Source organism: Sus scrofa, chromosome X (genome assembly GCF_054392235.1).
Source record: "Sus scrofa isolate SSC_HxYL_T2T_F1_AM1 chromosome X, Sscrofa_HxYL_maternal_Yorkshire_Landrace_v2.0, whole genome shotgun sequence".
NCBI classification, from domain to species: Eukaryota; Metazoa; Chordata; class Mammalia; order Artiodactyla; family Suidae; genus Sus; species Sus scrofa.
Genome location: NC_139401.1, coordinates 9330591 through 9356791, shown reverse-complemented (window position 1 = coordinate 9356791; position 26201 = coordinate 9330591). Strand labels below are relative to the sequence as shown.

Below are 26201 nucleotides of genomic sequence, written 5' to 3'. Positions count from 1 at the left end.
CCAAATATTCCCCCCAACACCCCAATTTTTTTTTTTTTTTTGTCTTTTTGCCATTTCTTGGGCTGCTCCCGTGGCATATGGAGGTTTCCAGGCTAGGGGTCCAATCAGAGCTGTTGCCACCAGCCTACCCCACAGCCACAGCAACACGGGTCCTTAACCCACTGAGCAAGGCCAGGGATCGAACCCGCAACCTCATGGTTCCTAGTCGGATTAGTTAACCGCTGAGCCATGACGGGAACGCCTCACTCCAAATTTTTAACGCACCTTCAGGGTCCGTTCCACTCCTGGGTAGTATATACTGAAAAAAAAAAAAAAAACCCTGAAAACTATAATTTGAAAAGATACCCATACCCCAGTGTTCACGACAGCACTACTGACAAGGGCCAAGTCAAGGAAGCAAACTAAACGTCCATCAGCAAAAGAATGTGTAAAGAAGATGCAGTACATACACACAGTGGAATATTACTCATCCATAAAAAAGAACAAAACAATGCCATCTGAAACAACATGGATGGACCTTGAGGAAATCACACGAAGTGAAATAAGTTAGATGAAGGGAAATACCATACAATATCAATTATAAGTGGAATCTAAAAAATACAACAAACAGGGAGATCCCATTGTAGCTCAGCAGTAACAAACCGAACTAGCATCCACAAGGACTTGGGCTTGATCTCTGGCCTTGATCAGTAGGTTAAGGATCTGGCACTGCTGTGGCTGTGGTGTAGGTCCAGACTCAGCTTGGATCCAGTGTTGCTGTGGCTGTGGTGTAGGCCGGCAGCTATAGCTCCGATTCGCCCCCTAGCCTGGGAACTTCCATGTGCTACACCTGAGGCCATAAAAAGACAAAAAAATAAAAATAAAACAATAAAATAAAATAAAATAAAAATACAATAAATGGATGTATATAACAAAAAAGAAAGACTCACAGATGCAGAGAACTCGTGGTGGCCAGTGGGGAGAGGGAGGGGGAGGGGCAAGTTGGGAGGAAGGAAGACATACAAGCTACCGTTCAGAAAACCAATAAGCACCAGCGGTGGACCGTCCAACACAGGGAACAGAGCAAATCTTTTAGAATAACTACAAGAGTATAACCTTTAAAAATTGTGCATCGCTATGTTGAACAAACATATTCAACCACACAATGAACCAATGACGACCTCCGGAGACCTCCTCACCCGCCCGAACCACAAGGAAGCAGCAGGGGAGTGGGAAGACGGTCAGTGGGCAGGCTTGCAGGCGTCACTGCAAGCCGTGCCCCCTTCCTGCCCATCCTGATTCCCACCCAACCCCCAGGTCCCAGCGTTCTCCTGGCTCCATCCAGGGGGAGAGTCTTTCTCAACAACAGCAGGGCAGCTCCCCCACCCGGCATGGTCCCTCGGGTACCCGACGAAGGCTAGTAGGCCTTTTCCACACCTGCCTCCAGGAGGGCAGAGCGCCACTTCCTTGTTCCCCTGATGTCACCACCGCAGGTGGGGGGCTTGCCGAGATTCAGCTACAAAAAGTATTCATAGCATAAGCTAATGACCCGATGTACGGATCCATAGAGCACACTTGAATCGCACAGAAATGAAACTATTTCCTCCCAGAACACACCTGTCAACCAATCCATCAGCCTCAGACAGGAACAGGGAGCCCAACGCCTATCAGGAAAATTGGAAGAAAGACACAGCTGTCAACACGAGCGCCAGGAAGCACACCAATCAATGCAGCGCATGTGCCGGCCACAGGACCACAAACCACATCCTGCAGATCCAACCTAGCCCACGGCCTGTTTTTACACAACCTTTAAGCTAAGGATGCTTTTCACATTTTTAAAAATGGTTTTGGGTGGGGGAATCAAAAAAGGAGAGATCTGGAGTTCCCATTGTGGCTCAGTGGTTATGAATTCGACAAGTATCGCTAAGGATGCTGGTTCGATCCCTGGCCTCGCTCAGGAGGTTAAGGATCCAGCCTTGCTGTGAGCTGTGGTGTAGGTCACAGATGCAGTTCAGATCTGGCATTGCTGTGGCTGTGGTGTAGGCCAGCAGCTGTCACTCGGATTTGTCCCCTAGCCTGGGAACCTCCCTATGCTGCAGGTGTGGCCCTAAAAAGGTGGGGGGGGGGGAGCATTATCTTGGAAATGAAGTGAAATTCAAATCCTGTGGATGTGGGTCTAGGGCTGCACCCCCACGGCTGGCAGAGGGGGAAGGAGCTGGCGGGCAGAGGGGGAAAGAGCTGCCGGAGACCCTGAGACGTCCAAAGCCAAATCAGGTTCTACCTGGCTCTGCAGCCCTCCGCCGAGAAGCGCTACCCTGGTCCCGCTGGCCTGTGAGGGACCTGGGCAGGCCCCTCCCCACCCAGGCTCCGCATCCACACACACACACACACACACACACACACACGCACGCACCCCTTCATTGTGAACCATGGCCACAGCTGCACTGATGACTCTGATTTCTTCCACAAGAGACAGGACTCGAAGGAAAAAGACGGCAGGAATGTCCCCGCACACTCCCAGCGCCAAAGGCTCATCATTCAACCCTCTCAGGCGGGAAGAGGCAAAATAAAGCCCGTCCTTCAAGCAGGACTGGGGCTGCCTCTAACCCACAAGCTCTCCGGGAAAAACTATGTTCCCCGTGCAAACAAATAAGGAAAAACATAGCGCGCACCCGTGCATGCCTAAACACTTGATTTACAGAACGACGGGATCGGTGGCCCAGTTGCTACTGCTTTATGTGTCACATATATTTTAAGAGCAACACACGTTTATATCACAGATGAAATGGGTTATTTTCTCCTGCTCACAGTCAGCTCTTAAACAGAACTGAAGGCAAAACAACACTCAGGAGACGATATCATTTTTCCACGAAAATCCAGGTCATTTCCTTTTAAAAAGCAAAATCTATAATGCAAATCTCAGGGAACACGTCTCCTTATTAAGCAATTATACCCCCTCTCGATACTCCAGGGAAGGCCTAGGAACAGGAGCTCAGGGGCCCACAGCCTTCCCCACAGTGCTTGCTGTGACAGGGAACGAACACTCGCAGTTTCACTTCTCTCACTGAGAAATCTGTCCAAACACCTAGGAACGCAGAGTTCCAAAAACAAGCATACGTTCAAGTCAGTCAGTATGGATGATACCTTAAATATGCAGAGCCAGGAGAGCCAAGTCTCTCACCTAATCTAACAGGGCTTTAGAAGGAGCACACGTCAAGACAGGAACACTAGAGTTCCCCCTCCGGCACAATGGGATCAGCTGTGTCTTGGGAGCCCCAGGACGCAGGTTCGATCCCCCGCCCAGGCACAGCGGGTTAAGGATCTGGTGTTGCCGCAGCTGCAGCCTAGGTTGCAAATGCCGCTCATGTCTGATCCCTGGTCTGGGAACTCCTTACGCCTCGGGGCGGCCAACAAAAAGGCGGGCAGGCAAACGTCTACAAACGTCTACGAGGATAGAGCACTGCGTTTCAGTGGAAGGAGAGCAGCGAAGGGAGGGAAAACTGCCCGAAACAAGAAACCCAATAAATCCCCAAGTCTTGTGTCTGACAGGTGCTCTCTGAGTCCTGACCACCCCTGGTCGGAGTAAGGACTCCTCTGGAATATTCTCGTAGGCGCCCGTGGTAAACCCACTTCCCCGGCTGACCTCCTCCGGGTCACTCTCCCTGGAGAAGCCAGAACCCACCCACCACGGCCGTTCCCCTCCAGCGACGTCTCCCAGCGGCCGGGCGAGGGGCCCTGGCAGGCTCTCTCCCCCACCCATCCACCCACCCAGCCTCTCCCGGCGACCTCGGGGCCGCTGCGGAAGCCGCTCCTCCCTCTCCCCGCTCGCACGTCCCCTCCGTGAGCCCAACGAGGACAGACGCTCCCGCGGCCCGGGCGCGCGGTGGCCCGCGCGCGCATCTCTGCCCGTCTCCCCTGCCGGCGGGCCGCGCACACCGCGGCACCTGGAACCGCTCTGTGCCCGCTCCGCTGGGAAGCCCGGGTACCTTGGCAAGCGCTCATCGCACCGTACAGAGCACGTTTGCGTGCTGAAGGCATGAGTAAGTGAGCAGGAGAGAGCAAGAAGCCGCCAGCCAGGCAAGCACATTCGGGGGTGCATTGTAGCGGAAGGTGACAGAGCAGAGGGATCGGGCCTCCCCAGTGACAAAGGCGGAGAGAGTTCCACGCGTTCCGGGAATCAGTCTCCCCACCGTGTGGGCCAAAGGTCAAGGGGGGGTCAGTGACCTTGGACCGAGGTTGGGGGAGAAGCACCAACTTTATTTCGTGAACTTTCACCTCACTCCATTAGAAACGTAGGCAACAGGCCTTCACGCCAACAGCAGGCCTCCCGAGATTTTCATCAACAGGAACTGCAGGCACTTTCCTATCAGGCTACTGATACTTTAAAAGACTGCTGACACTCACCACTCCTTCGAAATGATGGTAGCGGTGAAAGCCATCAGTAGATCATATTATTTATTCATTTATTTATTTCACTTTCCAAGGCCCCACCTGATGCATATGCAAGTTCCCAGGCTGGGGGTCGAATCCAAGCTGCAGCTGCTGGCCTACACCACAGCCCCAGCAACGCCAGATCTGAGCCAAGAGTCTCCGACCTACACAGCTCACAGCAACACCGGATCCTTAACCCAACTGAGCGAGGCCAGGGATCAAACCTACATCCTCATGAATACCAGTGGGGTTCATGACCACCAAGCCACCATGGGAACTCCCTAAATCGTATTATTCAAAATGTTGAAAAAGCACATATTAAAGAACTGAAAGCGAGTCTCAAAGAGATATTTGAACCTGTACTCACAGCAGTATTGCTCCCAATAGCCAAAGAGGATAAGGGGCCCAGATGTCCAACAGACAAAGGGACAAATAAAATGCAGTCTATCCTTATAATGAAATAGGACTCAGCTTTAAAAAAGAAAGAAGTTGTGGGAGTTCCTGCTGTAGCACCACGGGATCGGTGGTGCCTTGGGAGAGCCGGGTAGCAGGTTCGATTCCCCCACCCAGCAGAGTGGGTTAGGGAGCCATTGTTGTTGAAGCCAAAAATGGGGTGGGGTGGGGGGAAGGAAGGAAGTTCTGGAATGGTTAAGTGGTTCGGGCCACTAAGTTCTGGCCTAGTGGTTAAGGATTTGGTGTGGTCACTGTTGCAGTGTGGGTTCAATCCCTGGCCCAGAAACTTCCACATGCCACTGGCACAGCCAAAAAAAAAGGTGTTTTTTTTTTAAAAAAAAGGGGGTGTTTCCGTTGTGGCTCAGTGGGTTAAGAACCAGACTAGTATCCATGAAGATGTGGGTTTGATCCCTGGCCTTGTTCAGTTGGAGGAAGGGTCTGGTGTTGCTGTGAGCTGTGGCAAAGGTCACAGATGAGCCTCGGATGCCGAGTGGCTGTGGCTGTAGCGGCGGCTGCGGCGGGCGAAGGCCGGCAGCTGCTGCTCTGATTTGACCCCTAGCCTGGGAACTTCCATAAGCTGCAGGTGCAGCCATAAGAAAAGAAAAGAAGAGAAAAGAACAGAAGGTAGGTGTACAGGGTCCAACAGGGATTAACTCTGAAGACGTCATGCCATGTGAAATAGTTCAGTGAAAAAGCTCAAATGCTGCATCCTCGGCCGGGAGGCTCCCAGCAGGGCCTCTCAGAGGAGATCGGTGAGGAGAAGCGTGAGATTTCGAAGAGTGAGACTCACAGATACAGAAGGTGGGGTCGTGGGTGCCAGGGCGGGGGGCAGGGGATGGGCAGTGAGTGTTTGAAGGGGACAGACTTTCGCTTTGGGAAGATGAACAAATTCTGGAGGCGGAGGGTGCCGACGGCGGCACAGGTGGGGGAATGTGCTTCGTGCCACTGCGCGCCACGCTTAAAAACGAGTGACATGTCCCCCCTTACACTGTGTGTGTTTTATCGCAATAAAACAAGGGAAGGAGGGGAGGGTAAAATCACACATAAATTTTGTGTAGGACACACACATCACTTGTAATCACTTTCTTTGCTCATCTATTTTCTTCTTTTTTTTTTTTTTTAGGGGTGCCCATGGTGTCGGGAAGTTCCCAGGCCAGGGGTCAAACCTGCATCACGGCAGCCACCCAAGCCACAGCTGTGACAACGCCAGATCCTCAACCCGCTGAACCACAACTCCCTAATCTTATTTTGTCAACGCATTTAAAAATCCTATTCTAGGAAGCCTCGGCGGCCTCCATGGTGGGCTGAAGGGGGTCCACATAAAAAAAAAAAAAGAAAGTTTAGGACCCTGGCCTATGACCAGAGGGCAGGTAAGAAAGCCAGGCTGTTCACAGCCTTGGGCACCGGACTCGAAAGGTAGGATCCCCTCCCCGACGCCTCGGCTCAGACACGGGTGCTCTGGGGAGCCCCTTCAGCAGGTGTACAGGGAGAGGACCGGCAGGAGGAGCCCGGGGCCCCCACAAGCCCACGTTCACGGGGACCGGACTCCTTCCAAGCGGGGGCGGACACCCGACGAGACGCGGCGGCGCAGCGCGTGGGGCGGCGGGGAAGGCAGGGGTCACACCTGTTCCCTCGAGAAGGGTGACGAAGGGGAGAAGACGAGGAACGGAGCACGAAGCTTTGGGATCAAGCAAAGGGTTTTGCTGGTTTTTTCCTAATGCGCTGGCCTTGTTTTCAGTGCTAGACGAGAGGGCTTAAAGCAGCTGCAGGAGACAGACGTGTGAGGGATTTTCTTTCCTTACAAAACCTACCGTTTTTAATAAATCCCAAACCACACGCGTTCTTGCTGAGCTCCCCAAATTAAGCCCATGTTTGCGACGCGTTCAGAAACCCTCACTCCCAGATGGAAATTCTGAGATGGTATTTTCCTTTCTCGAGGCAAAATGTCAACAAAGAAGATGCAGGGCTTGACAAGAGCTGATATTTAAAGAGGGGAGCCGAGCCCGGGAAGTGGCCGGGGAAGGCGTTTCTCACACGGAGGCGTCCTCTGCCCTCCCCCGACCCAGGGAGATGGACTTCGTCCCGCCACGCTTCTCCCTGGGGAGGCCTCCCTGACCCACTGACGAAGACCCCGCAAAGCGCTGCAGGCGCTGGCCTCGTCCCCACGCTTGGCGGAACCGCCCAGTCCCAAACCTCCTGTAGTTTACAGCCTAATTAATAAGTAAGAAGAACCAGAAGCCGGTAAAACACAGCCCAGCTTTGGCTCTCGAGGCTGTGAGCACCCAGACTCCCCCCCACACACACACCAGTCCTCTGCCCTCACGGGGCCTCGGCCTTTCCCCCGCCAGCCCCTTTCGGCCTTACCCAGGCCACGGCCCCTGGAGGCTCTGCCAACAGACCATCCTCCTCCTCGGACACGACGGAGGCCCCCGTCTTGCCCTCTCAACAGAAGCCGGGCCAGTGCACAGCCACACCCGGCCGGTGGCTCCCACCCCAGGCAGTGAGGCACAGAACCCCTCACCCGGGCAGAAAGCCCTACCGGCGACTGCTACATCAGACCCTTGTGCCATCCTATTCAGTCTGCCCTGGTTTATGCCTCACCCTATAGGTTTGTAAAAACCAAACCAATGTGTGCAAATAACCTCTTTAACAGATAAGCCTTAACTGGGCTGGAGGAACAGGGCTCTTCTGATTCCAAGGGACGGTGCCGACGGCAGAGGGGGCGAGGCAGGAGGAGGGGAAGCTGCCAAGCCCCCCGTGCCCAGCGCACAGCCTTGGTTCCCAAGGCCGACCGTCTGAAAGCCGGCCGGCCTCCTGCAGCTGGTCCTGGGTGTCTGGCTTCCCTGGAGTCAGAACCCCGCTCTCTTATAACAGCAAGACACTCATAGCTGCTCATCTCTTGGTAAAACTCATGTTCAAAGGAACCCTCTTCCTTTGTGCTGCCCCAGAGTCTACACATTATCCCTTTCTCATCTGCCCCAAAAGAAATGCCCCCGGTACTCCTTTTCCAGCCCCCATCCCTCATCCCACTCTGGCCCTCTCTCGCTTCTGGTCAGTTTTCACCCAGCAGCTCTGTTGCCCCCCCCCCCCAAAAAAAACGCCTTCACCCAGACCAGCTGCCCTCCCGAAAAGCCTGCTCCATATCCTCCCCGACCTTCAACCTTCCAGGCTGGGCCTCTCCGAGGCCGGGCCTCTCCAAGGAGACGCATGCGAGCTCGGCCGCCACCCTCCCCCACGGCCCATGCCTTCCACCTGCAGCCCTGGCAGAGGCCCTGCTCCCACCCCGGAAAGACTCAGGGATTCTGAGCGTCCCCCGCAGCCTCTCTGTGCCCAGGGCCACCTCCGCAGAGCCGACACCCTCCTCCCACCTTGCCTGCCTCCCCGGACGCTTGCAGGGGACACGGGTAACCCCCTCCCCACCCTGCTCCCCTCCCCCTCATCTGCGCCCCCGGCTCCAGGGCCCCAGGGCCCCAGGGCCCCATTTCATCAGCCGCAGCTGACGCAACCCCGCCTCCAAGCTCCAGGGCCGTCCCGACACCTCTGCTCTACAGGAAACCCAACCCAGCCCCGGGCCCCCGGGAGTCAGGGTGTGCTCTTAGGGAACAGGAGCCTCCACGACAAATCCAGCCCAGCCGTGCTTTGGAAAGCCGTGAGCGGCCCCGTGCCGGCCTTCCGCACACACATGCCCGCTCCTGGGACGCACAGGCCGGGTGTGGACGGAAGAGACTTAGAGAGGGGAGACAGGGCAAGGGCGAGGGAGAGACCCAGGACGATTCCAGCCCTTGGCCCCACCCACAGCCTCGAGGCCCAAAGAACACGGAGTCCCTGGAGCCTCTGCTCCCCGCCAGGAACGTCAGGCCAAGGAGATCAAAGGGCCCTGCAGCCAGCTCCTCCTCAAGCTATTTTTAGATCCCGTCAGAGGACAGGAGGAACCAGAGAATTTCCACTCCACAATTGTCCTGGTGGCTTCCAAGGGAGGTGCCTGGGGAAAATTATCTGAGCTGTCACTGTTTCTCTTCAATTCTGGCTCATTTTTACCCCTTCTCCCACCCCCGCTCCACGCCCCTCTCAACCAGAAGAGGTAGGTGCCTCTGGCACACCGCAGTCACCTAGAAAGACATCTAGAAAGAAGAGAGAAGAAACACGAAGGAAAGAAGCCACCTGCCCCGGACAGCACAGCCAGTGCCTCGTCCCACACACGTCAAACCAAGACACGTCTAAGGAAGAACCCGTGAGCACAAAGGGGGCTCCACATCACAGACGGGACGTGGGTCTCGGCTTCACTGGTTTTCTCACTCAGAAACGTCATTCTCTTAGAAACAAGGCTATGAAATGACGGGCAGGCGTTCCGGCTGCGGCGCGGTGGGTCAAGAACCCGACTGCAGCAGCTCAGGTGGCTGAGGAGCTGCGGGTTTAATTCCCGGGCCCGATGCAAGGGGTTAAAGGAGCCGGCGTTTCTGCAGACACGGCGTCCGTCGGTCACACCTGTGGCTCTGGCCCGGGAACTCCAGGTGCCGTCAAAGGTAAAAAATAAGTAAATAAAAGGAAAACACAACAGTCAGGTTCCCAGCTCGTCTCGAATGGCCTTGTAAAGCCCACAAATCCAACTGAAATGTAAAGTGACCGTGAAAAATATCCAAGGAGGACCCCAGACCGCGACGATCATCTGCTGTTTCTGGTGGAAACAAGGGTTCCCACATGTGGGGGTATCAGGGACTGAGGGCAAGAGAGAATTTAGAGCTGTCGCCTCTCCCTGCCGTGGGTCAAAAGGCAAAAACGGGTCACTCCCCCTTAGCACTGAGGCCAAGCCCTGCACTTCAAGAAGGCGCCCGGTCGCAGTGAGCACAAGGGTGCAGGTCAACCCAGCTGCACCGCTTTCTGAGCTGTGGGCCGGCCTCACAATGCCACCAAGTAGCTGCCGTGGCATCTGGGTGTCACCCGGCTCTATGATGGGGCATCTTCCGGGGAGGAGAGGACCGCAGCTGTGGCCTTTGTCCACCAACACTCCCAGCCTCTGGTGGACAAAGGCAGGGATGCAGGAAAGGCAGGCCACGAACAAAGGCCTCTTCTGGACGACCCGCTTCCCTCCTCTCCCAGCACGCACAGGAGCACCGGGACCCCCTCGTTGCATGCAGCAGCCCTGCTCTGCTCTGACAAGGCCGGCACCAGTCCCTTCCCATCCTGCAGTACACATGACTGATCCAGTTTAAGATGACACGTCTTACTTTCGGCATTGTAACTGGGAGAAAAGTTTCACATCAAACAAACGACTCTCTAAGTGTGGACTACCAGTTTCAGCAAGCAGGGTGAGGTGGGAATAGGGTGCAAATGAAGATGAGGTCGGGAGAGAGGAGGATGCGCAGGCCACAGTAGGAGGTGGGGCAGGCCTCAAAGCAGGCTGGTTCTGGAAAGGGCCAAGGAGTCCAGACTTCAGGCCTCCAGGGGCCAGAGGGTCTCTGGTGCAACACACTTTGGGGAGAGAAAGCCACCCCAGAGAGCACCTAAATGAGGGTGTGGGGCTGGGCTCCCACACAGCCCCGTGGCCTCCAACATGTGAATTTCATATCATTTCATGTGTCACGGCATGTCATTCTTTTGGGGGCCATTTACAAATATAAAACCATTCTTAGCTCACAGGCTGAACAAAAACAGGTGCCAGGCCAAATCCGGCCCGTGCCTTCAAGGAAGCCTGTCTCCAGCTTTGGCTCAAGAGACGTTTTTGGACTGGAACACCACCAGTTTTTTCAGGGCTCCCCTGTACACCACCCTGACCTCCAGCCACTGGACTGTCTGCCACGACGTGCGAGGGAACGTGCAGAATCCAGACTGAATGGGGCCATGAACTCAGGGTAAAAAACCCTCCAGCTTTGAGAAGCGTGGTGGTGCCCACTCAGGGCTCTGGAGTCTCCATTCAGAGCTGTGGATGCACCTGGCACTACTCTGCCCTGACCTCGGCTTCTCCACCTGCGGAACAGGAATAGCCTTTCCAATGAACTCGATTTGCTGTACGGGCTCCGAAGGAGCTGAAGAAAGTACCCGGCACAGTGCCCTGCGGACAGCAGGCACCCCGAGGGGCACTAGCTGCGACACCAACAATTGTCATCCCTATCTCCCCACATCGAGGCTCAATGACCATCCTACGAAAGCCCCCAAGTTCAAGTTCAGGGGTCCCTCTAAGGAGGTGACCCTGGGGCTGGGAATGACCCAGGTACACGTGAATGAAGCCACAGTCCAAAGAGCAGAGGTCAAAGGCAGGACAGGCCGCTTGGGTTTCAGCATGCACGAAGTCACAAAGGAAACCCCTCCCCGCGGATTAAACTCTCAAAGGCACAAAGGATCACTGGTTCCTCGGGGCGGGGGGGGGGGGGGGGCCTGCCTCCCCGCTCTCCTGGGCCACTCCCTGCACACTGCACCCCACCTGGGTGTCCCAACCCTAGGCTGCATCTTCTGCTCTCCCTGGATGCTGTGCAGGAAACACAGCTTCCAGCAAAGCCTGTTGCCCAGAACAGCGACAAAACAGCAGAAGACAGAGGTCCGCGGTTCAGATCATGTTTCTTTAGGATTCGAAGTGCTGATGGTTTTTTCACTTGACGGGCAATGTCAGCCATGCCCTGCTGAGCTCACGTGCCAGGCCAGTGCCGCAACGCTCACGGCAAATCGCTTGTGTCTTAGGAAACATTAACTGGCCACCTGGACATGCCCTCTAGTGAGATCCGTTTCTGAATGGAGAGACAGTTCCCGTGACTTAGAACCATGGTCTAATCACTTGCAAGCAAGACTCACTGAGAGCAACCCACAGACGGATCGCCCATGTGCCAGAAGGACCTCCCTGCCCCCCAACCGTCCGCGCCACGCTGGGCTGTCACCATGTCTCATTCGACCTTGGCCCTTGGAAATTGGGCGGGCAGCTCTACCTTGTCTTTTGTCCCTCCCGTATGTTCTTCTAAAAGCAGGCAGCATGTTTTCAGGGAGGGGAAGGGGCAAAGGAGGTGGAGAGAAGGAAGAGGATCCGTACGAGGGGACAGCGCCCCTTTCTGTGATGTCATCTCTCTCCGCCTGCGGGGGAGCAGAGACAGCAGACGGGGGGGGGGGGGGGGGGACACGCTCTCCCTGGCTCTGTCACTGCCCACTCCACACACAAAGTCACACCGTGTCCACATACAAGGAGCGGCGACCACCACACGAGATCACGGGACGTATTTCCGGAGCACACGTCAAAGCGTGAACGCACGTGGGACCTCTTTCCGAAACAGCTTTATTGAGATCGAAGTCACACGCCCCACAATTCACCCTCGGAAGCGTGCCCTGCAACGGCACTCAGGGGCCTCATTGTTGCGCGGCCCCCGAGCCTCTATAAATGTTTGACAGGCGCCCTGGTATCAATGAGCTCCCCATCTAACGTCCTGGTCTTATCCCATCTCCCGGGGGTGAGCCTACAGCCTGGCTCGGGTTTCTCCAAGTCACCACGGCGTCTGGGATTTCACTCCACGGCTTGGCCCCACGAGCATCCCAACCCCCGGAGCGAGAGCTCCTGCTCGGACTTCCTGAGCAGGTGTATGGGTCCTCTGGGTGGGGACAGACACACCAGAGTGTCCCCACGTCCTCCTCCCCACGGAGGGTCACACCACTCTGGGGTGTCTCGTGACTGTCCTTCACCACTTCCCATCTTGTCACCTTCAGGACGGGTGAGAGACGTGCAGAAGAAAAACCCTTCTGCCACATTCCAAGAGGTGGGAGATTCAGGTCCACGATCCAGTTAGTTTCCATCTGCACGCTCCGAGCCTGGTGGCAAACCACCCAGCAAGCCACTCAGCTGGCACCCGGCGACCCACGCAGAAGCCACCCAGGCGGAGAGGAGAAACTCCACAGGGAGGTGTACACAGGCTGGACGACACTGGACACACGACGACCACCACCGAACGGGGCTTACAGAGGCTGCTTCGTCCATTTACAAAATAAGGGCAATGCCAACGGACTGAGCCACTGACCGAGGCCAGTGACTGGGGGTTGGGATGAAGCGGGTTTTTTCCCCTCCCCATCATATCCTCCACTAGTCTGCCTGGAGCCTGAAGGAGAAATGGTCTGTCTTCTTTCAGCACTGAAAACAAAAGGAACACGCCCCACACAGGGCACGGGCACTGCACACATCTGGATTTTAACCACCCAGAGCATCTTCTGCCTTCCGGGGGCAGGGAGGGCGCTGCCACCTGCCCCACACATTTCGGCCACCAAGAAAGTCAAGGTGACCCTTACCAGGTGCTTCTTTATAGCCCCAATTCACTCCAACCCTGCTGCTCCATTGATGCTCCACCAGTTTTGCAAGAGAACACGTTACGTAGGCTTATCTTTAAAATGCAACTCACAGAGCTCCCATCATGGCTCAGTGGTTAACGAACCCCACTAGTATCCATGAGGACATGGGTTCGATCCCTGAGCTCACTCAGTGGGTTAACGATCCGGCGTTGCCGTGAGCTGTGGCGTAGGTCACAGACTCGACTTGGATCTGGGGTTGCTGTGGCTGTGGGCCATCGGCTACAGCTCCGATGAGATCCCTAGCCTGGGAACCTCCAGGTGCTGTGAGTGCAGCCCTAAAAAGAAAAGGAAGAAACAAACAAACAAAAAGTAACTCATCGAGTTCCCGTTGTGGCTCAGCAAGTCGAGAACCCCAGTGTGTTACTTGTTCTTAAAACATCAGTTCCACTAATCCAGGCCTTCAGCGTCCAGCATCCACAAAACACAAAGGAAAAGGAAGGCTGCCCAGAAAAGCTCATTTTCATGGATTAAAACCACCTTACGGAGTTCCCGTCGTGGTGCAGTGATAATGAACCGGACTAGGGACCATGAGGTTGCGGGTTTGACCCCTGGCCTCACTCAGTGGGTTAAGGATCCAGCACTGCCATGAGCTATGGTGTAGGTTGCAGATGCAGCTCGGATCTGGTGTTGCTGTGTCTGTGGTGCAGGCCAGCAGCTGTAGGTCCGATTCAACCCCTAGCCTGGGAACTTCCACATGCCTTGGGTACAGCCCTGAAAAAAAAAGCTAAAAAAAATATAAAAATGTTTAAAAAACCCTTAAACATATACACAGAGGCAACAGCTACTCATAAACTCAACAATGTTTTTTTAAAGGCTTGGTTCCCTTTCTAACACAATTTGGGCGAGGGGGCCATCCTGATAAAACCAACCAAGAATCATCCGTGAGTCTGGAGACCACTGACTGGCTTCCACGGCGGGTCAAAACCTTTCCGATGCGGTGCAGCGCGTTTTTCACAACAAGCAACTGAAGACACAGATGTTTTCCTCATCTTAAACATCCTATACCTTGAAAAGATTCTGTTGGGTTCAACGATTAGCCGCTGCCAGTACTTGACAACTTCTGATCAGAAATGGTGGTACAGGAGTTCCCGTCGTGGCGCAGTGGTTAACGCATCCGACTAGGAACCATGAGGTTGCGGGTTCGGTCCCTGCCCTTGCTCAGTGGGTTAAGGATCCGGCGTTGCCGTGAGCTGTGGTGTAGGTTGCAGAAGCGGCTCGGATCCCGCGTTGCTGTGGCCCTAGCGTAGGCCAGTGGCTACAGCTCCGATTCAACCCCTAGCCTGGGAACCTCCATATGCCGCGGGAGCGGCCCAAGAAATAGCAACAACAACAACAACAACAACAAGACAAAAAAGACAAAAAAAAAAAAAAAAAAAAAAAAAGAAATGGTGGTACAGGTACAACATAATTCCTTAATATATAAAACTGAAGTCGAGGAGTTCCTGCCGTGGCGCAGCAGAAACAAAGTGACTAGGAACCTTGAGGTTTCGGGTTCAATCCCTGGCCTTGCTAGGTGGGTTAAGGATCTGGCGTTGCCGTGAGCTATGGTGTGGGTCGAAGAAGCGGCTCGGATCCTGCGTTGCTGTGGCCCTGGTGTAGGCCGGCGGCTACAGCGCCAGCTAGACCCCTAGCCTGGGAACCTCCGTATGCCGCAGGTGTGGCCCTAGAAAAGGCAAAAAGACAAAAACAAACAAAAACCAAAAAAACCTCAAGTTGAGTTTGATGTACACCGGCGGCAGCACAGAGGTTCAGAGCTCAAGTCTCCTGCCCCTCCTCCAAGGCTGCTCTTCCAAGCAGCCCAGCGCCCGAGCAAGTCATCTCCCTCTAAAGGTCGGGCAATTTCCACTCCAGAGCTCCCGGCGTGGTAGCTCAAACGTTAGCATCCACGCCCCGAGGTCTTGAGGCTTCCTTACTCAGTCCTGCCCCCATGTCTCTCATAGGCCTCCCACCCCCATCAAAACCCTGGAGCCGCCACTCCATCCCAGAGGGCCCAGTGGACACAACTACTCTAGTGCCGGCGGCTTTCAGGCCGTTCGGACGTGGGTCTCGTGCCCAGGGACACACACCACGTGTGCACACATCATCCGCATGATTTGAGGATTCAGCATCTGCGAATGTGCTCATTTGCTGAAATCGGCCCATAACCCCCCAGTCCACCCCCAAGGCGCTCTATGGTCACGGAAGGACCCTCGCAGAGGGCACAGAGGCTGGGTGGCCCGGGCACACGCTCCCAGTGGGGATGCAACGAGGCCTCAGGCTGCCTTCCCATTTCAGCTTCCACACGGCCCACCAGGGTCCCCTCTGTGGTCTACGCAGGCCCCGTTTTCGGCATTTCTGCACTCCTGCAGGGGCTGCAGCGCTGCATGGGGTCCCAGGGCAGGAGGCTGTGCGGGGCCTGGGGCAGGAAGCTGGGTGGGGCATGGGGCTCAGACACCAGCTCCCCGCTCTGTCGGCGGCAAGTTCGACGTGGATGCATCCACAGTCCGGTCCATAAGGGGTCTAGACGCACACACAACACCAGGTTCTGCCGAGACTGGTGGCTGAAAACACTGTGACCAGACGCTCTCAGGAACCGAACCCTGCATTTCCCCTAGAAGCGGAGCTTTACTAAGTCTCAGCGACTTTACGTTTTCTACATTGAATAAGGAAAAGGAACTGAAGACCGATACCCATCGCTAATCTCCACCAGACCTAAAAAAAAAAAAAAAAAAAAAAGCCCTAAAACCATTTTGCTGCATTTCCCTCTTCCACAGAGAGCCCTGCCTGGGATGAGATCCCCACACCTCTCCTGTTCCTGTCCCCAGAGCTGTCTCAGCACTGCTCCTTCGCTCCTCTCTCTCTGTCTGTTGCCCGCCCCCGCCTCCCCAGCTGGCACGTGGCCCAGCCGCCCCCTTCTGCCCTCACGACTCTGCAGCTCTCAGGAGGGACTCTGGAACCGGCCCCATTTCTGACATGGGAATGGATGGCAAAAACGCAGGATCCAGGGCAAGAAGCAAGTTACAAAACACAGCGCGTGCACTCTCTTCCTGTTTTATAACTCCCCTAAGCACAGATGCAAGAACGCTTCCAAGAAAGCAAACATGCAGGAGTTCCCACTGGGGGCTCAGTGGGTTGAGAACCTGACTCATATCCACGAAGATGAGGGTTCGAACCCTGGCCTCACTCAGTGGGTTAAGGATCCAGTGTTGCCACAAGCTGCGGGGTAGGCCGCAGATGCGGCTCGGATCTGGCCTTGCCGTGGCTGTGGTGTAGGCCGGCAGCTGCAGCTCGGATTCGACCCCTAGCCTGGGAACCTCCACAGGCCGCAGGTGCAGCTATAAAAAGCAAGCAAGCAAGCAGAAAACAATGGCTACAGGTAGAAACGTCTGTCGTAGGTAAGCCGTCCTATCCGTGAACCCGTTTAACACATCTGCTGTCCTGGAGCATTGTTCTAACCCAGATTCTCAAAGGACTAACCATAGCAACCAGGAAGGAAGCTTCTTACGTGGCACCAGAGCCTATTCAAACCACCTTGCAAAAGATGATCCATTTTCACACAAGATTCTCAGGCTAAATATTTTAATACCAAAAAAAAAAAAAAAAAAAAAAAATGGGGGTTTTGTTCGTTTGTTTGTTTTGCTTTGATTTTGGTTTGTTGGTTTCATTTTGATTTTACCCTGAACAGTCTGACTGGATTCTCCAAGGACTTTTCAGGAAAAAAAAGGAAAAAGAAAAATCCCTCCATATGTGAAGCTTGCCACCATCCAAGCTTGCATATCTTCCAGAGACAGCTTACGTAACGAGATAAAGGTAGACCCGTTCCTTGCTTCTATTTAGACTAAGTGTCTGGACTTGATTTTCTCCGACAGGGTCCAAGTTGGCCTTTAATTATGTTGCATCCTCCTGGCTACATAATTAAGAAATGCTCTCAGTCCTCACGGTAAGAAAACCCTACAGAATGGAATGTGCTGGAAAGTGGGCCTTTCCCGGTTCCTGTTGAAGGCAGCGTAGTCATTAGCAGTTCCAGGGAACATAAGTGGGGTTTTTTTTTTTTTTTCCCCTTTTTTTGGCCACCCTGAGGCGTATGGAGTTCCCGGGCCTGGGACTGGATCCAAGCCGCAGTTGCAACCTACACCACAGCTATGGCAACACCAGATCCTTTAACCCACTGGGCCGGGCTGGGGATCAAACCTGCATCCTGGCGCTGCAGACACACCCCTGATCCCTTTGTGCCACCGTGGGAACCCTGGAACATAATTATTATAGCGCATTCCCTAAAAGGTAACAAGAGAAGATACCCAAGACAGCTTTCCAGCCCCTGGGTTTCACCATAGGTGATTTTTCCCACCGTGAGTGACAGACGAAATTCCCCACGATTCCACTAACCCAAATTTGGGGCTGTGGACAGTCCTGACCGGGGAACAATCGTGCTGTGTCCTGGACCTTTTGGACGGCATGTGGCCCAAGGGCTCAACTGACAGGAGAAACGGGAAGATTGCTTTATACCCCCTTAGGGCCAAGGTCACAGTGCTGATTAATAGCAGTATTAGGCCTAAAGTTCAATAATTCTGCTCCTATTTGAGGGATCTTTCCAGGGAAACCTCAGTCATGGTATCGGACCAAAAAAAAAAAAAAAAAAAATCTACCTACACATACAGGTATGTAAACCCCCACAGCGTTCTTTGATGGAATCCAGTAAGTCATGGATAAGGTGAGCAAGTGACTTGCACTGACTCAAATAACCCCAATTTCCAAACAGGAGAATCTACCTACATCTAAAGTCTTCTCTTCCCATCGTGCGTGTTCCACAGGTGAGGGCAGGTACCCTGGGCAAAGTCAGAGCTGGCCGCACTGTCGTGGCAACTCACCCCTGATAAATAACACAACCACCCAAGGAACGTGGAGGTGGCTTATCTCATAACACCAGCTCCCCGTTCTCTACGACACAGCGCGGCCAGCGGGAAAACAACACCTCCACGGAGCCTGAGAGTTCCTGGAGAGTGTTCTGGAAAGCTGAATTGAGACGCTGCCCCGTGGCACCGGTAAGGAGGAGGAGGGACGTCACTGGCCCCTGGACGCTTCCTCCGTCACAGGGTCTGAGTCACAGGTCTGGTGCCAGAAGTTTATGGTTTGTCCTCAAGAGCACAGCTTTGAACATCTTCCCTGCATTCCAAGGGGTGGCATCACTCTGGGACCTTCTCCCCTTCCCAGGCTCACACACGCCTGAGCTCAGCACCATCCCACCCTGGGCACTGCGTGCAGAGCCTCTTCTGCGTGGGACGGGACGGCCGCCCCACGCGTCCGGATACAGGCACGCCAAGCAGAAGGGCCACCTTCAGCTCACCTGTCTGGGCACCAGTGACATTCCAGGAGCCTCTGCGGGGGAGGGAGGCGGGGGGGGGGGGACCCTCAGGCCCGAGGAGGTACAGGTTCTTCTTCCAAAACCCAACACTCACCTGGTGCCCTGACGCTAAGTCTCAAGGCATCGGCTCATCTTAACGTCAACAGTATTGGAGACAAAAGCCCCGCTGGAAAAAGAGAGGGGGTATAACCTCGGAAGTGACCAGGCTCGCACGTGGAAATGTGGCCGCTCGGGTCCTTCTTCAGGCGTTTTTCAAGGAAGCCAAGTCCTCTTCCGAATTTAGTTCCCATACTGCTATTTTCATCTCCTCTTTTACTACGTGTGACTTTCTAGCTGATCCCCTTTGTCTGACACACCAACTTGGTGGCCTCACAGCCAAGGGGGCGAGAGGCCCGGCGTCAGGCTGGTGAAGAAGAATGGACGCCTCCTCCAAGACACAGAACCGACGGCGGTGGCAAGGCTGACAGTGGGTGACGAGCATCAAAGGTGCCAACGCTGAGCCGTAAGTAAACACGTCCCGGGAATACAACGTAATACGCGGCTGCAGTAACACTCCCGGGGTGTGTGTGAACGTTGCTAAGAGTAAATTTTAAAAGTTCTCATCACGAGAGACTAAACACGAGTAATTGTGTGGGGACGGACGTTAACGAAGCTTATCGGGGTGATGACGTTTCACAGCTGACGCACCTGACGCGCATCAAACCATTATGCTGCAACCCTTACGCTACGACGACGATCTGTCATTTACATCTCAAACTGCCCAAGTGAAATTAAAATTAAAAAGAACAGCTGGAGCTCTCTGGCAGCCTAGCAGTTAAGGATCCAGGAGTATCAATGCCGTGGTGCAGGTTCGATCCCTGCTTGCAAGAGACGCAGCCAAAAAAAAAAAAAAAAAAAAAAGAACAGCTAGAGGAGAACTGCCTCTGGGGACCCTGACCCTGTCCCTACATCGCTCAAGCCAGCAAACATCTTTTCTCACACCGGGCATCAGGAAAAAGAAAAAGCCTTGCTCTCACAACCTCTGTACCAAAGATAGATTTAAGGAGAACCGTTTCAATTAAACATTGCTCAACCAAAAAAAAGAGGGAGTTTTTCACAACAGACTTAGTTCCATAACTTACTGGCAGCCCCAAGAGGGGCCACTGTCTGACTTGAGGATAGCAAATTCTAGACGACACAGCAGCCAGCCGGCTGTTGAAGGAAAACTCGAGCTGGCTCACTGTGGCCCACGGCGGGGCACAGAGACGCTGCCACTCCCTCCACTGCACTGTCCTGGGGCTGTCCTGCCAGCAAAAGATCCACCCCGACGCTCCCCCGACCCCCCGCCCCCGTAAAACCAGGTAGGAGCAGGAGGAGGAGGGAGGCCGCCAGCCTCTCGACGACACGGGCCCCTTCCTCTAGCGAGGTCCAAGCTTTCTTTTGGCCACAGCAACCGAGCATCAACACGCTAACCATCAGCCCCCGAAGACTGGAAACAGAACTTATAGCAAGATATAGAAAAGGCTGGTCCACGGGAACGTGACAAATGACCCTGAACCACACGGTACATTGCGCAGCGCAAAGGACACCGTCAGCAACTGCCCCGGCGTCATTACCGCGCGCCCCTCGGGTGCAGAGCAGAAAGGAAAGCTTTGCTGTCGCTTGCGATCTTGCTGGGGAGGAAAAAGAAAATATTACGTGTAAGAGAACGAGCTGGCAAAAGGCCACCCAGAGGAAAACATACACATCTATCAAGCTCATAATGGAAATCGCCTAATAAAAAACAGATTTTTCAACACCAAATAAACGGTCTGTTTATTAGGCTGTGCCATAGCAGAGAATTAATAAAACTCAGAGGGAATCCAGGACAAAGCCAACGAAAACAAGGCACAGCGATCCTGGGGACCTTGCCGAGACCCTGGGCTCACCGCACCCGGCCCCGCCATCTGTGACATGGTCAGTGACTGCGTCTTCCTCAGCAGGGCTGTACGTCCCCACACGGAAAGGGCTGCCATGTGCCCATCCCAGTGGGCACGGTCCTGCAGGACGTGGTACCCAGACTCCCATGTGCACGGGTCACCTGTCCGAGCCAGGGCTCTGCATCTGCGGCACAGGCGGACCCAGCCCAGGTACTCACTCCCCGAGGGGGCGCCGTGTGCCCTGCAGGATGTTAAACCGCATCCCTGGCCTCTACCCACTGGACGCCAGCAGCACCCTCTCCTCTCGTTTCCAGACAGCCAAGAAGGTCCCAGAAGCAGCCAAATACACCTGGGGCGGCGTGAGTGCCCACCCCCAGCTCCCCAAGTGAGAACCCCTGTTCTGAGACGGAGCCAAGGAAGCTACACGTTTCCCAAGCATCCACGACAGGGCTGTCTTCCTGGATACAACTGGCTGCCCCAGTCCCCTTTGCCGGCATCACCCCCTGTCCCACACACCAGTGCAGCTGAAGGGATGACAATCCCACTTCCTCCCTCTGCCTGGGACACACGGGCACAGCTGCCCCCTTTGCTGGAGACGCCACAGCGCCTCTCAGCTGCAACGGCCCTCTGCACGCCATGGATGCTGGATCTGGCCACGACACCTGCTTTGGTTAGAGGGTTAGTGGCTTTGGCGGGCAGAGGTTTTATTTTTTTATTTTAGCTTTTTTTTTTTTCCTTTTGAGGGCCGCACCCACGGCATGTGAAAGTTCCCAGGCTACAGGTCGAATCAGAGCTACAGCTGCCGGCCTGCGTCACAGCCACAGCGTCGGAGGATCCGAGCTGCGTCTGCGACCTACACCACAGCTCAAGGCAACACCGGACCCTTAATCCACGGAGCGAGGCCAGAGATGGACCTTGTGACCTCATGGTTCCTAGTCGGATTCGTTTCCACAGCGCCACGACGGGAGCTCCCAGGCAGAGGTTTTGACTGTGACTGTGTGATGGAGCCTGGCTGCTTCTTAGACCAGACGGAAGAAGCTGAAGCGCAGGCCCAGGAGTCTACCAGCCCCAGAAGGAGGAGTTCATCGCTGACTCCTAAATCCAGCCCAGAGCCTGACCAGGCCTTCTTAATCCCACTGGGCTGAGGCTGGGAGAGTCCTAACTCAGCCAGTGACTGGTAAGTAAGAAGCAAGCACTTGCTGCTCTTTTCAACAGCACACGTACTAAAATCAGAAAGAAAGAGAGATCAGCATGGTGCCTGCACAAGAATAACACATGAACTCGTGAAACGTTCCCTATTTTTGATGGAAACGAAAGTTCCAGGGGTGAAGATGCTGTAGCACATACAGAAGTCACAATACAGAATTAGACACACAAAATACATGTTATAAGCCAATGTTACCTCAATTTAAAAAGTTTCCTTAAAGAAGTAAGTGCTTGTTTTTGTAAGCCTTTGTATGGGGGAGAGGAGGCTGGCTTAGCAGAAAGCTTATACATTTCCCCCAATATTTTGGAACCAAAATGCTGATTAACAAGTGGGTATGGGAGTTCCCAGTGTGGCTCAGCAGTAATGAACCCAACTAGTATCAGTGAGGATGCGGGTTTGATTCCTGGCCTGGCTCAGTGGGTTGAGGATCTGGCGTTGCCGTGAGCTGTGGTGAAGGTCGCAGACGCAGCTCAGGTCCCGCGTTGCTGTGACTGTGGCGTAGGCTGTTGGCTGCAGCTCTGATTCGATCCCTAGCCTGGGAACTTCCATATCCGCAAATGCAGCCCTCAAAAGCAAAACAAACAAACAAACTACCAAGTGGCTATGATTATGACTCTTCTGTCCCTACCCCCGCCTGTCTTCCTCCACTGTTTTATGGCGCCACAAGCCCCCCAGCCATCAATTTGGTCTCCATACCTCTGCTCACAGCATGGGTGTCCTGGGCACTGTGGGTGGTCTTTCCCACAGCTGACTCAGACTCTGAGATACTCACCCCCTGAGAGACCCCCAGATGCAGAGCGGCCGGGCCACCACCAGAGTGGGGTTTCTGAGAAAAAGAGTCTAGACAAACAAGTGTGTTTGACCAAGGATCTTGGTTCTTTCCAAGACAGAAAACAATTCCTGGCTGTGTTTAGAGGTAAGTAAAGACACAGCCAGGGGAGTTCCCTGGTGGTCTAGTGGTTAGGATTCTGTGTTTTTCCCCCCAGGGGCTGGGGTTCAATCCTTGGTCTGGGAACTAAGACCCCACATCAAGCCACTGCAAGCCATGGCCAAAACAAACAAACAAACAAAAACCCCCAAAAAACTCAGCCAGTGGCTGCACCTCAGTGAAAGGCAGGCACAAACACCAAATGGTTCCATGGCACCCTGGTTTCTGAATCCTTCAAATGACAAACAGCAAATATTAAATAAATATACAGACCTTGCAGGCCTCAGAGGAACAAACGAAGAGAGAGAAATGAAGGAAATCCGCCTCCTTGCAGGCTGCCACTGGAGTGAGGAGAATAACGGACCCCAGAGAGGCCTGGGCCCTGTGACAGTGCTGCCTTACCTGGCAAAGAGGACTCTGCCCATGCCAGGACGTCAAGGACCCTGAGATGGGGAGATTATCCTGGATGCGGACGAGCCCAATGACGTCACATGGGCGATCTCGCCAGGCTGTGGTCACAGGGACATACAACCAAGGATGACTGATCTGAGATGCTGCGCGGCTGGCTCCAAAGAGGGAGGAAGAGGCTGTGAGCCAGAGAATCTAGAAGCTGGAGAAGGCAGGAAATGGAGCCTCCAGAAGCCTCTGGAAAACAAGGCAGCCCCACTGACACTACGAGACCCATCTCAGACTTCTGACATCTAGAGCCATAAGATGATACAGCTGAACTGTTCAAACCAGGAAGCGGGGGGGTCATTTGACTCAAGAGCGATGAGAGGCTAACACAGTCAATTATAAGATCAACAGAGAACAGACACATGGCCCTCAGCCTTAGCAATAAGCCCTGGTCAGAGGCACAGACAGCCCAGAAAGCTGTGCCCACGGAGAGTCAGGAAATTGAGCCTGCCTGCTCTCCCACCCAACCCCAGAAAAGTAACGATGGCCCTACACATGCAGAAGGTTCATAAATTCAGCAAACGAAACAACTCTATGATTCCTTTTCGGTCTAAGCTGGCATGAGGGCTTCGGAGAGGCCCCAACAAGCAGCCAAAGTCTAGCTGGTTGGCACCCCATGACCTCAGAGCACCTTCCCGGCTCCTCCTTGGAAAATACCGGCTCTTCCTATGTCTCACCCCAGAAAAGGACCCTTCCTCCAGAGTCCCAGCCAGAAATGCAGCACAAAAGAGGGTTCAGCAGCGAGACCTTGCGTGGAGCAAAGCTGCTGTCTGGGTGGACCTTCAGGGGAGAGACGGAAAGACTAAAGAGACAGAGAAGGAAGACTAGTCACGGAAGCCGAACTGGAAACGGTTTTATGAACTTGGCTCCACTTCTGAACCCTTGTCCACTGCAACGTAATCCAAGAGCAGGGGCCTGGGCCCCTGGCGGACCCCATTCCGGAACGTTCTTCCACCGTGACTCCCCACCTGGCCCCAAGCCCACCTTGAATCCACAGAGGTTCCACAACAGGTTTATACGAAACCGGAATCACACACGGCATGGACGAGCCTCAAACACGCGATGCCATGAGAAAAGAACAAGGCAGCCAAGGCTGCAGAGTGTGTGACTCTGTTTATGGGAAAGGTCCGGACAGGCAACTCCACAGAAACAGAAAGGAGATCAGGTGCCTGGGGCTGGGCGGAGGGGGAACGGGCACGGACGGCTTAATAAGGATGGGGCTTCTTTAGGGGGCGACAAAACTGCTGCAGAATCAGACAGTGGTGATGGCTGCACGACTCTGTAAAAACACCAGGAGAAGTACTCAACTATACACTTTGAATGCAGGAGTTGCATGGTAGGTGAGTTATATCTCAATAAAGTTGTCATGTTAAAAACTAGGAGGCACTCCCGCTGTGATGCAACAGGATCAGCAGCAGCTTGGGAGTGTGGGGACAGGTTCGATCCCCCGCCCAGCAAAGTGGATCTGGTGTTGCCACAGTTGCTGCTTAGTTCAAGACTCCAGCTTGGATCTGATCCCTGGCCCGGGAGTTCCATTTGCTACGGGATGGCCAAAAGAAAAAAAAAAGAAGAAGAAGAAAGAAGAGAGGAGGAAGAAACAACTAGGGTATTTGTCAAGGACTACACGTCACTGCAAACGTTCAAAAACTGAATTGTGAGTTTACTTAACGGGCCTGGAATCCTGCACCCCAACCCTGCACGGTCAAGATTCTGAAATGCTTGAGTAGAGGTCAGTGGCACACTGTGGCCTGAGGTGGTTTAACCTGGCTAGTAACCACGAGGATGTGGGTTCGGTCCCTGGCCTCGCTCAGTGGGTTCAGGATCCAGCATTGCTGCAAGCTGGAAAGTACATCACCGATGCAGCTCGTATTCAGCGTTGCTGTGGCTGTGGTGTAGGCCGGCGGCTACAGCTCTGATTCCATCCCTAGTCTGAGAACTTCCATATGCCACGGGTGGGGCCATAAAAAAACAAAGTAACTGAAACAAATACATTGGCTCCGCCAGCAAATATGTACTGGTAATTTCTAGCTGCACCAAGTTCGGTCACCCAGATTAGGGTCCTGAAAAGCAAACTGAGAGTAAAATTTGATTACTGGTTTGGGGCTGGCTGCTGCAGGTGGGCGGGTGGCGTGTGAAAAGGATGCATCCTGACCGCTTCCCGGCGAGCAGAAAAGCAGGTGAGCTGCCCTAAGGAAACACAGCAACATGGGGGCCCCAGGCATGACCCGGGACCACGTCCTCAGAAGGTGACCCTGGCAATCACAGCAGCAGAAAGGGCACAAGTGAGACCCCACAAGGTCCAAAGAGGTCAGAGCCTTGTGAGTGGGGAGGTTGCGGCTGGGCGTTTGGGGGGCCCTTGACGTGAGGAAGCCAAGAGAAAAGACCTGACACATTCGACCTGGGGAGGCAGAGGTCAAAAGTGACACTACCAGGCAAGGAACCGGCCAAGAGAGAAATGCTTGGAACAAGTAACAAAGGACCTGACACATTCGACCTTGGTGACAGAGGTCAAAAGTGACACTACCAGGCAAGGAAGTGGCCAGGAGAGAAATGCTTGGAACAAGCAACAAAGGAGCAGCAAGCACATGCTAGGAAGCCAGCCTCTGAAACGGGGTATGGTCCTCAGACCAGCAGCAGCTGGGAATTTGCTGGAAATGCAGAGTCCTGGGCCCCGCCCAGATCTACTGACTCAGAAATTCTGGAGATGGGGCTTGGCAATCTGTGTCTCCCAAGCCCTCCACAAGGTGCTGGCACAGGACAAAGTTTGCGAACCGCTGGTATGGCCACAAAAATATTCAGAGTGGCACTATGCACAATGACCCCCAACAGACACGACCCACCTGTCCCACAAGGAAGGGGTGACTGCAGCAAGGGTGGTGCGTCTTATCTGACGGAATCCGACCCAGCGCTACAAAGGAACGGATGAGCGGAGGTCCCGCTGTGGCGCCATGGGATTGGCGGCATCTTAGGAGCGCGGGAACGGAGGTCCGATCCCTGGCCTGGCCCAGGTGGTTAAGGATCCGGCACTGCCACCGTCACAGCTTAGGTCGCAAACGAGACCTGGGTCGGATGCCAGGCCCGGGAAATCCCTGTGCCGCCGGGCAACAAAAAAAGGAAAAAAAAAAAAAAAAGGAATAAATTCGTGACAAGAGCACAAAAGGGATGGAGCCTCACATCATTATGCCAAGGGCAAGA

The 26201-nt window shown here is 54.2% G+C and overlaps 1 protein-coding gene and 1 non-coding gene across 5 annotated transcripts in view; one reads left to right on the top strand and one right to left on the bottom strand.

Annotated features, from left to right (window-relative positions):
• TBL1X (transducin beta like 1 X-linked) overlaps window positions 1–26201 on the bottom strand; it is a 245118-nt gene that overhangs the window by 200474 nt on the left and 18443 nt on the right. The gene's annotated exons all lie outside the window — the stretch shown is intronic.
• Window positions 21615–21718, top strand: LOC146394459 (U6 spliceosomal RNA). The gene has a single exon (XR_014835983.1). It is a non-coding gene; the product is annotated as a U6 spliceosomal RNA (small nuclear RNA).